At 42.6% G+C, this 9570-nt stretch overlaps 1 long non-coding RNA gene across 1 annotated transcript; it reads left to right on the top strand.

Moving 5' to 3' along the window:
* The first annotated feature begins 245 nt into the window (after positions 1-245).
* On the top strand, positions 246-4531 carry LOC127470834 (uncharacterized). Its single transcript, XR_007904414.1, has 4 exons — positions 246-296; positions 1157-1298; positions 3864-3986; positions 4455-4531. It is a non-coding gene; the product is annotated as an uncharacterized LOC127470834 (long non-coding RNA).
* The last annotated feature ends 5039 nt before the right edge of the window (positions 4532-9570 follow it).

The following is a 9570-nucleotide window of genomic DNA, read 5'->3' on the forward strand; positions in this document are numbered from 1 at the left end:
AAATTGAAAAAAAAACCCCAAAACACTATCTCATAGGTGATTTTCTCTTTCATTCTCTTTTCTGTACTGCCTCTCTTCTTCCCACTCGTTGTGGACACTTGTTTTAAGCCAAGAGATGTCAGAGGTGTGGATTTGGAGTAAAGGACATGGCTCTGTTTTTAGCCTCTGTGTCACAAACAGAAATTTTTAGGAAGGGTTAATCTGAGCAGCTGCCCTTAGCATTTCACCAGTTTCCCTTCTTCTTGCAGATGTCCTTTATACTGATTACAAAGCACAGATTTCTCCAGCCAGGTGAGGTGAGTTTACCAGGAAAATTGTCTCCATGCAGAAAAAGTTTGGTGATAGCTGGACATAAACCAAGTAGCATCAGCTCTAACAATATTACTGCATGTAGAAGCCTGGGAAGCAAATTTCCAGCCTCAGAAAATATTTCTACCTGCTCAATATAAATCATGTTCACTCTTTGTGGGAGGATAATCAGATTACCAGGTGAGAGGTATTTAGCATGACTTTAGGAGATTAGTTGGAATTCTAGTCACAGTATAGCATGTAAGCAAAAATCAAGGGTTTTAACACTGGGAACTGTTTTGTGGCTGAACAAGTACCCCTGACTATGAAATACAGCTGATATTTAGTGTCTTACTATTTTATTTACTACTGCATTTACAGCACACCCAGGTAGTTAGCCAACTACTTATAAAGCATATTTTATGTTTGGAGATACTCAGCATGGCTATAAAATTATTTTTAAGGGCAAACATGGTGTGTTAACGGCATTACACACACTCGAGGTCCCTCTGGGAAAGAAAACAAATAAACACCCGTTTTCTGAGTAGACTCAATCATCTCATCCTGAGTTTTGCAGATGAGCTACACAGCTCAAACTGGTTGACTTCCCGGCACTTGATGGGAACCATTTAAAAGAATAAACTTGAAGAGATCAATACCCCTTACATACTGTAAGTGATGTAGCACCAAGTACTGCAGGGTTGTTAAAAATTCTGTCATAAAGGACTGCTCAGAAATCAAAGACAGTGGTTTTAGGGACTTAGTCCCCTTTTGGTGAGTGGGGGATTCACCTGCAGAGTTGGGGGCTGATGATAATCTTCCAGGCAGGTTTTCCTCAAGTTTTATTCCTGATTTATATGGCTTGCAGGGAAAACAATATCAGATGGAAAGCTTGTGAGCGGGCAGAGATGAGAAGAGACGCCGGGGAGAGAGGCACCCACGTGTGTGTTTATCCATTTATGAAAATGGGGAATCCAGAGGCAAACAGGCTCAGCAGTCCCTCGGTGCAGGTAATTGAAAGTGAGCGCTGCAAATGCACGCTCCTCTTTCATGCTCCAAGGGTTAATGGTCTTCTGGGGCACATAAGAAAAAGTTCCTTTGAGATCCATATGATATCTCCTGCCTATCCCTCAGCCATTACTTTGTTTCTCCTTTCAGTAAATCCTTATTATTTAGGACAGAGTGTTGCTTTTTCCCTGGCAAACTCATGCTGGCTCACCCTTTGCATATTATATTCATCAAGAGGCTCTACTGCTTTCCCTAAGGATCTTTGCTGCTATTTTTCCTGGTAGTGCGAGGAGGGACTGGGAGTCCTGGGAGAACCATCAGTTCATTTTGAAAGGATTGATATGAACCTGGCCTTCTTCCAGTCTCTCCACTGTAGAAATTGTAATTTATCATTGAAAAGCACACATTTTTTTTGTTAGCAGTTCAACTCCTTCACTCTCAGTTCCCTCAACTTTTCTGGATGGATGCCATGGAAACCTAAATGATTTATTATAATTCACTGGTTGGGATTGAACAAGCACCTCTTTATTGCTATCTGTACAGCTCCATCAGCTCTGGGCATGGCACAGAGCAGGCCAGCCCTGACACCCGGGCAGAAGGAATGGTAGGGTCTGACATATAAAACCAGGTCTTAAACTTGTTACCCATTTTCTAAACAACTCTTCCTTCTTTGCCTTTGGGCACTTCTTGCTGTGTATTGGCATGGAAATAGAGAACAGAGTTCTCAGTGAACACTCCCTCCTCACTGATGTTCACAGACTTTTTTCCAGTTGCCTCAGACATTTTCTTCAGCTCAATAGAAGAATCTTAGCAGAACTATTACAATAAAAGAAGCATTGACACTGTGCTGGCCTGTTGCATGTAGGAACACTACATGTGCTACAGGAACAAATTTATAAGCCAGAGTAATGCAACAAGTGTGCTGCTACCTCACCTCTGTATGCACCTTTGGACAGGTAACATGTAGCACTCATGATGCTGCCTTATGTTAGCAGCAGGATGTCCAAATAATGCAGGACAGCAAACTTTCTCTCCTGAGATTATTTTGCTGGTGCAGACACCAGGACTGAGACATTTAAACGAGAAGATGCAGATCCCTGAGGCTTATCATAAAATATTTATATGAAGAGACCACGGACCAATAAATTTCAGTTATAAATGTTTACAGCTGAAGGTAGTAATAAATAAACTTCCAAAAGCAATATTTCAGTTTGCACTTATTGTACTTTACTACACGTTGTATTTTCAGGAAACTATAATAATTATAGCAGGACATGGAATTAGCTCATGTTTAATGAATGATTACCCAGTTTAGTTGTGATCATTATAACATCAGGGCACAATTAAAACTGTGAAATGTTGTTTATTCTGGAGAGAGATGGGACTGTTTCTCCACAGCTACCATTTATATGTCCAACCAATGCATAATCTGTTCATTAAATTGTGAGTGAGGTGGGTACACTTTAATGAATTTATCAGATGACTCATAATTCTTGCATTTCCAGTCCTCTAGCTTCAGCTGTGCAGGCTTCACATGGTCTTTGGCAATAGAGGGTTAAAGCCTGGAGAAAATTTGCTCTACAGGGAGCTTAGTGGCCACCTCCTACTGATTTGCAAGAAACCAAGTTCTGATCATTGCAGGTTATTCTACTCCTTCCCCTGCCCTGTGTTCGCTGCACCCAGAGTGGCTGCTCTCCCCTCACTGCTTGGGGCAATGCTGCATCACCTTTAACCTGTGTGTCTCTTGTAGGGCAAGGCGTAGCTTTGTTTCAAGTTTTCATCTTGCAATTAAATGCTTGGGATGAGTTTCAAAGAGAAATACTTTACCTGGTGACACAGAGGGAAATGCTGTGCTGACATCTGTGTTGGGTTGATTCAGCCTGACCTGGTGCAAGTGGAATGGTTTATGCTACTTAAAAATGAGTCACTCTTGGTGCCAAGCAAGCACCTGGTAATAAATTTGGTTGTCTCTCTCATCTTCTGGTGACTCCAGCTGACCCGTGGCAGGGGCCAGTAAGCTCTTTCCAGAAGGAGAGAGCTCCTGGGTTGTCTGTCTGGCACATCAACCTTGGATAAGGAGGGAGATAATAGTTACAAATAATTCAATATTGCCTTCATATGTGAGCCAGAGGACTCTTACCTAACCCAAACCCCTAACAGATGGGCTTCCTCTTGTGTTAGGAATGGCAGATACACAAAACTGTTAAGCACAGTCCTCCAGCTCCTGTGGGCAACGCAGAGACATCTAGTAAGGGTGATTTACTCTACCTTGTCCTAGGATGTTGTGATTCTCCTCCTATGGAGGCTTCTTGCTTGTCATTGGCTGTAGACAGCACTCTGCAGTGGTCTGTGACTGATCAGTGTTCACCAGGCAGACAGCTTTTGTGTGGCTGAATGTGATGAGATGACATCTCTCGTCTCTAGTGTTTTTAATATCCTTCGAGTGTCTCCTGCCTAATTGCACATTGATAATTTTTCTCTTTTTTTTTTTTTTCCCCTGTCTGTCTTTCCCCAGTGCTCTGTGTCTGGCTGCCTTTCTCTGGTCCACATGTCTCTGTGGAAAAAAGACTGACTTTGACAGGAAACGTGTTCTTGGCCCTTCCCAGAGAAGACATGGCATACTGCAAGAATAGATGGGAGCTGTAGACAGGTTGAACCACGGTGCAAGGTGGCTCTAAAGCCCTCCAAAGGTAGGTCTCAGCAGTGACTTGGCCATTCTGGTATTTAGGATACCCCATGGTATATGGAGATGCCTGAGGGGTGATGCCTTAGAAGTGAGGCACCTCTCTAACTTCAAGGCAGGAGTCTTCATGATAGTGCTGTGACTGTGCTGGTTTAAAGATATGGGTGAAACGAGGTCTGCAAGGACCAAGTATGGTGTTGAACAGGCTACCTCCTGTTTTTAAGGAGGAAAAAGAGATACCTCAGGTCACATAGGCACAGATCAGAAACAGCTTATTATTAAACCTGCACATTTCAATGTTTAAATGCAAGTTGAGTGCTGTTCCTCCATGTCTAGTTAGATTAGCTGAGAGAAAATGAGATGGCCACAAGTACAGGAGAGGGTTTACTGGTGATATGAGAGAGGTGGCTGTCTCCTGAGAGGTACCAGCAATCTGTAGTGCAGACAACTTTGTACGTTTTTTTGCCATTTATAGATGTTACAAGTGTTTCCCAGATGATGTCTCGATGCACTTGGCAGATGTTGGACTGCTTCACCTGCTCCTCATGAAGCTTAGCTGTTTGGAGGCTGGGAAGGGACAGCGATGGAAAAATGGTGAGAATGAGTTTACTTTTCTTACATTCTTCCTGCTTCTTGATGATCTTCCTTGTCTATTTTTTTTTTCTTTTCTGAGAAGGCTGCCAAATTTCCCCCTTCGTAGTTCACATCTCCCCTCATAACTACCTGAGATAAATTTAGCCAGGAAACCAAATTGATTGGGTTGCTTTCTGGGGGAAAGCAAGCCATCCACAGGCTTTGATCTTCGCTGTGGTGTTTGGAATGTGCAAGGAGACAGAAAAAGGAGAAGTGGGCAAGTATTGGAACACCTTCTGTGACAGCTCCCTTTAGCAAGCACTTCACCCAAGAGCCCTTTGGAGAGCTTTCAGCTGCATTGCCTCAGGAGTGGCCCTGCAAGGGGGAGATGAAGACAGCAAAGACAGGACTAAAATTGTGACTGCCCTCCACAATTCTGAACAAGCTCTTGTACAAGGTTGTGACCCTTGTACTCAAAAAAAGGGTTTTTCAGACAAATTTTTCTTGTTAAGAAAGCAGAAGGAGTCCTTCCAAAAGCACACGGGCAGCTCTGCTGCTCTTAAAGTCAAAAGCACAGTTGAATGCTTCAGTGTGTTAGGACCTTGGAGTAGATTTGAGACCATGTGCTCTGCACCTGCCCTCATAAAATGATTCACTTCAGGCTCTTCTTCAGCTGCTTGTCAGTAGCTTTGTGCAGGACAGCAAGACAGATGGAAAAATGGGCAAAAATGATGAAAATATTAATACATATTCAGGTTCCCATTAATTATTGAATTACTAATTCACTTATTGAAGGATAATTATTAATATTTATAGCATCCAGATTGCTAATGATAGTTTAACTGTGATGGCATAATTTAGCAAATATTTTTAAAATAAAACATTTAACAAATAACATTTCCACCATTTTTCCATCTTAAGAAAAAGAAGTGTGAAGGCCTCATGCATATATGCAATCTTTTCTGATTTTAAAGCATGCTTTTGAATATTTTATTATTATTATGGATTGCTTTATTGTAGATTTTGTCCTCAGGTTGTTTCCAAATGAACTTATACACTCTCTAATGCAGAAAGAAACCTGTGGCAAAATAAGCTTATAGTAACAGCACTATAAATCCACGGTGTAAGCACAGTAGTAAGTAAATGAATAATATGGTTCTATTTCTTTCTACCGATTTCTCTTTCTGAAGTCTCTGTAGCACAGTGATTGATGTATATGGAAACCATTTAGCACATATTAAAGTGGGGAGTCAAAATATTATTTTAAAGTTTTCCAAGATACATTGATCCAAATTTATGTCAGAATCTCCTGAAAGGTTACATTGGTCTGTGTTTTTCACTGTAAAAGTTCCTACGTGACATGGCAGTAAAGTCTAACTTATACATGGGTGCCAAAATGCAAAATTCCACAAATTTCTGAAACAAAACAGAAAGGGAAATTTGCAGTTTCTGCAAAATGTCAGATTTGTAAAGGCTTGCTTGTGCTTCTTTGTTAAAAAATGATTTGTTAGGTTTTTTTATCCCCAAAAGGTTTATTTTATTGGAAAAAATTGGTTTTGGGGGAGGTCATTCACCTGATCTTACAACAAGCCTATGCCTGCCAAATTCTTACGGCAGGAACTCTTCCACCAGATGTTTACTGTGAGTGATATTATAACATTTTCTCAAAAGAATTTAACTGCAGTTCATGGGGAAAAACGATTCTTCGGCTTCCTTCACAAAAGCATCACGTCAAAAATAGACATGAGATCTTGTTATTTATATTACTGAAGTACTGAATGGCCTTGCCTGAGAACAGACTGTTCAAGCCTCGGAGAGTACCAAGTTACAGTGGGAGATGGTCTTTGCTCTGAAGAACTAACACTTGAGGGAAACGAGACAGGCAAAGAGAAGGCAACAAATGGAGCAGCCTAAAACTGCCACACGGAAGGGATGGAACACAAGTGGCAAACCTGAGCCATTTTACAGAGAATCCACCATTTTCTGCTCATTCATCTCTCCTCTCCATCCTTCCTCTCTCGCTGGCGATGGGCCTGGGATGTTCTCCTGGTGACAAGAGGCAGAAAATTCCTGCTTTGCTTCAGTGGTTGTACTGAGAAATGAGCTCATTAAGGAAGAAGCCCTAGAAATGTCCCAGGTTGTACCTTGTAACTCAGCTGAATATGAGCTGATAGGGAATGAGGATGACTAAATTTATTCAGTCAGTGGGTGGACATTCCTGTCTTGCAAACCATGATGACTGATCCATCATAAAGAGTTGGGCTATCATATTGCTATATAGCAAATACCAGCTGAAACACCTCTTGTACATCTGAAATGATGCCTCTCTGCAAGGCCTGGGGGTCTAGCTGGCCCACCTTGTATGATAGCTTTAGTTACCTCTTCATAGGCATTGCTAGTGAGACTGGTCCTTTAGGAGGTCATCTACCCTGAAGCTCAGAGAGGAAACTGGCTTGCAGGTTCATTTTATTTAAATGTGTCTATTATAATTTATTTATTCAGTGTAGAAAAAAACCCTGATTAACTGAAAATGTGCAGATTTTCCAAAGCACTGGGATAAGTTTCTAATTTCCTTGTTAGTGCTCTTTTCAAGCTGTATGTGCCACTCCGTGCAACTGCTCTGGGCTTCAGTTTCTTTTGCCCTGGGTGATATCACAGCTGTAGAGTCCCTGCCATTTATTTACTGGAGGTTATGTAGAGTTTGCAAATAATATTTCCTTGCCTAAAAGACAAGGTGATGCTTCTTTAGCAGCTGCTGGTCTTTGAACTGATCTGAGGGCTTTGTCATCCAACAAACTCTCTTTGGGATTCTGCTTCCTGGTATATATCAGAGGCTATTTCTTGGCATGACATAATTAGAGGCAAAGCAGTTTTACGGCGGAAGGCATGGGGGTGCTCACTAATCACAGCCTTCTCCCTGCTCAGTGCTGTGCTTGCTGACAAACCCCTCCTTGCAGGAGGCAATTGTGTTTTCTGGGGCAAATCAGGTCACCAAGACCCCCACGCTTCCTCGTGGCTAATGCAATCAGCTGGAGCTACAGGAGACAGCTCGTCAGGACGGTGCTCACTGTGGGTGAATGTTGGCACCCTGAGAGGGGCAGGCACTCATTACCTGCCCACCTGGCAGATTTTGGAGATGGGAGTTGCTCTGGCAGGGTGTTCATTTGCAAATAGATGCTTGTGCTCATCCAGGCATGAAGAGGGAATGGGCGATATCTTCTCCAGAATGAGAGGTTTTGCCAGCAGAGTTTGTGCTCCGCTTGAAGGGAGGTGAACTTTCACAACAGCTCCTGCAGAGGGGAAGCTGAACCAAGTGAGGCTGTCGCATATCCCACGGACAATGCCAGCGTTCCTCAAACCAGTCATCATTTTAGAAACACCTCTGAATGAACAAGGTGGTGGCTTTGAGTCTTTTTATTCAGGAGTGTAAATGTGAATTGAGATTTTCTTTGTATCAGATCTAAGTAAAGCTCAGATGCAATGCACTAAATGTCTGAAAAGACTGACTTTTTCAGCTCCCTCTGCAGTTTAGATCATGGTGATCTTCCAAAACTGAAGCTCTTCTCACTCTGACATGTGGAGTTTGAAACTACTACAGCCACAGGACTAGGATGGGTCTGCCACGCAAAGACCTTGTTTTCTGTGAAGTATTTGTAGGGAATGTAGTTTATTCGAAGAGACAGCAGTACCCTTCCTCACCTTTATCACCACAGCTGGAAGCCAAAATGGAATATTTTGTTTTTTTCAAGTATTATGTTCCTGCAAAGAAGATTCAAGTGGAGCTTCATTTGGTAGGACTTCTCCAAATGATCTCATTTAAGGTTTTCCATAGAGAAACTACTGTTTTTATCCTGCTTCCCTGCTTGCACAAAGGTCACTGGTTCAGCACTAGGGTGTAGCTGATCGATGCAGTTCCTCAAGGGCTGATGCTCAAGGGCAGACACATGGCAAAACATGGAGGTATGGGAACAGCCAAAAATGGTGGCAGTGACATAGCAGGTTTTCCTACTTGTACCTGTTCTTATTCTCAAAGTTAAAATCTAGCATCCTCACAGGAGGACCAGTGCAGGACCAGAGCAGTGCCTTATCCTTTACCAGTAGAGTCACACATGGTGAGAAGAACCATCAAGAAAATAGCTTTCCTGGAGAAAACATGTCTTCCTGGCAGATGGCTTAGCCAGCCAGCAAGGATTACAAACCTCTCTAGGAACCTTTTCTTTATGGCTAGTGAGAAGGTGATATTGCCACTGACAGCGCAGAAAGATTGGCTGAAATAAAATAAAGAGGTTTCCATGGTGATCCCTTCATATTGTAGTAAATTTTCATCTTGCAGTCAGCTGGGTTATGCTTCTTCCCCTGGAGGAAGAGTCCTCAGCTCCCCCCACATTATTAGTTCCTACTGGTGCCAAGGAAATTCTGGCAGACCCTGAGTAAAGCCATCGACATGGACATCTCTGCAGTGGCCTTGTTAATTATCCTAAAGAGGTTGGACTGCCCAGACAGCCTGCAGGTGCTTTAGAAACAATCCTGCTTTCTGGTTTGAACTATAAATAGATAAGGAATAGATATAAAGATGTGGTTAAAGATAAGAGAGGAAAGAAGTAGATCTGTTCTCATTTTACAGCTGAGGAAAGAATCATAGTTCAAATGGTGTAAATGTCCCAAAACCAGAGCCCAGGTCCTGTTAGAGGAGGGAGTTAAATTTGTAATTCCCAAACTCCGGCACAGAAGACACCTTTTCTCCCAAGGTTATTGCAGGGGAAGGCAGTGACCTGCAGAGAGCCCTCAGGCAGGGAAGGGAAGCTCTTTGCTCTTGGGTGACCAATGCAGTGTCACACATGAGCATAGCAAAGGGAAGAGGCGAGGGATCCTCCCAGGCTCTGGGCTGACAGGGGTGAAAGCTATCCAACAAAAAAGGACCTTTCATTTTGGAAGATGAGGAACCCCCTCCAGCCATCGAAGCCACTTGCTCACAGGTTCTACATAAGTGTGATCTCTCCTACCGTGCTGATAAATGA

Source organism: Manacus candei, unplaced genomic scaffold (genome assembly GCF_025592945.1).
Source record: "Manacus candei isolate 608988 ecotype Guabito, Panama unplaced genomic scaffold, ASM2559294v1 h1tg000023l, whole genome shotgun sequence".
NCBI lineage: Eukaryota > Metazoa > Chordata > Aves > Passeriformes > Pipridae > Manacus > Manacus candei.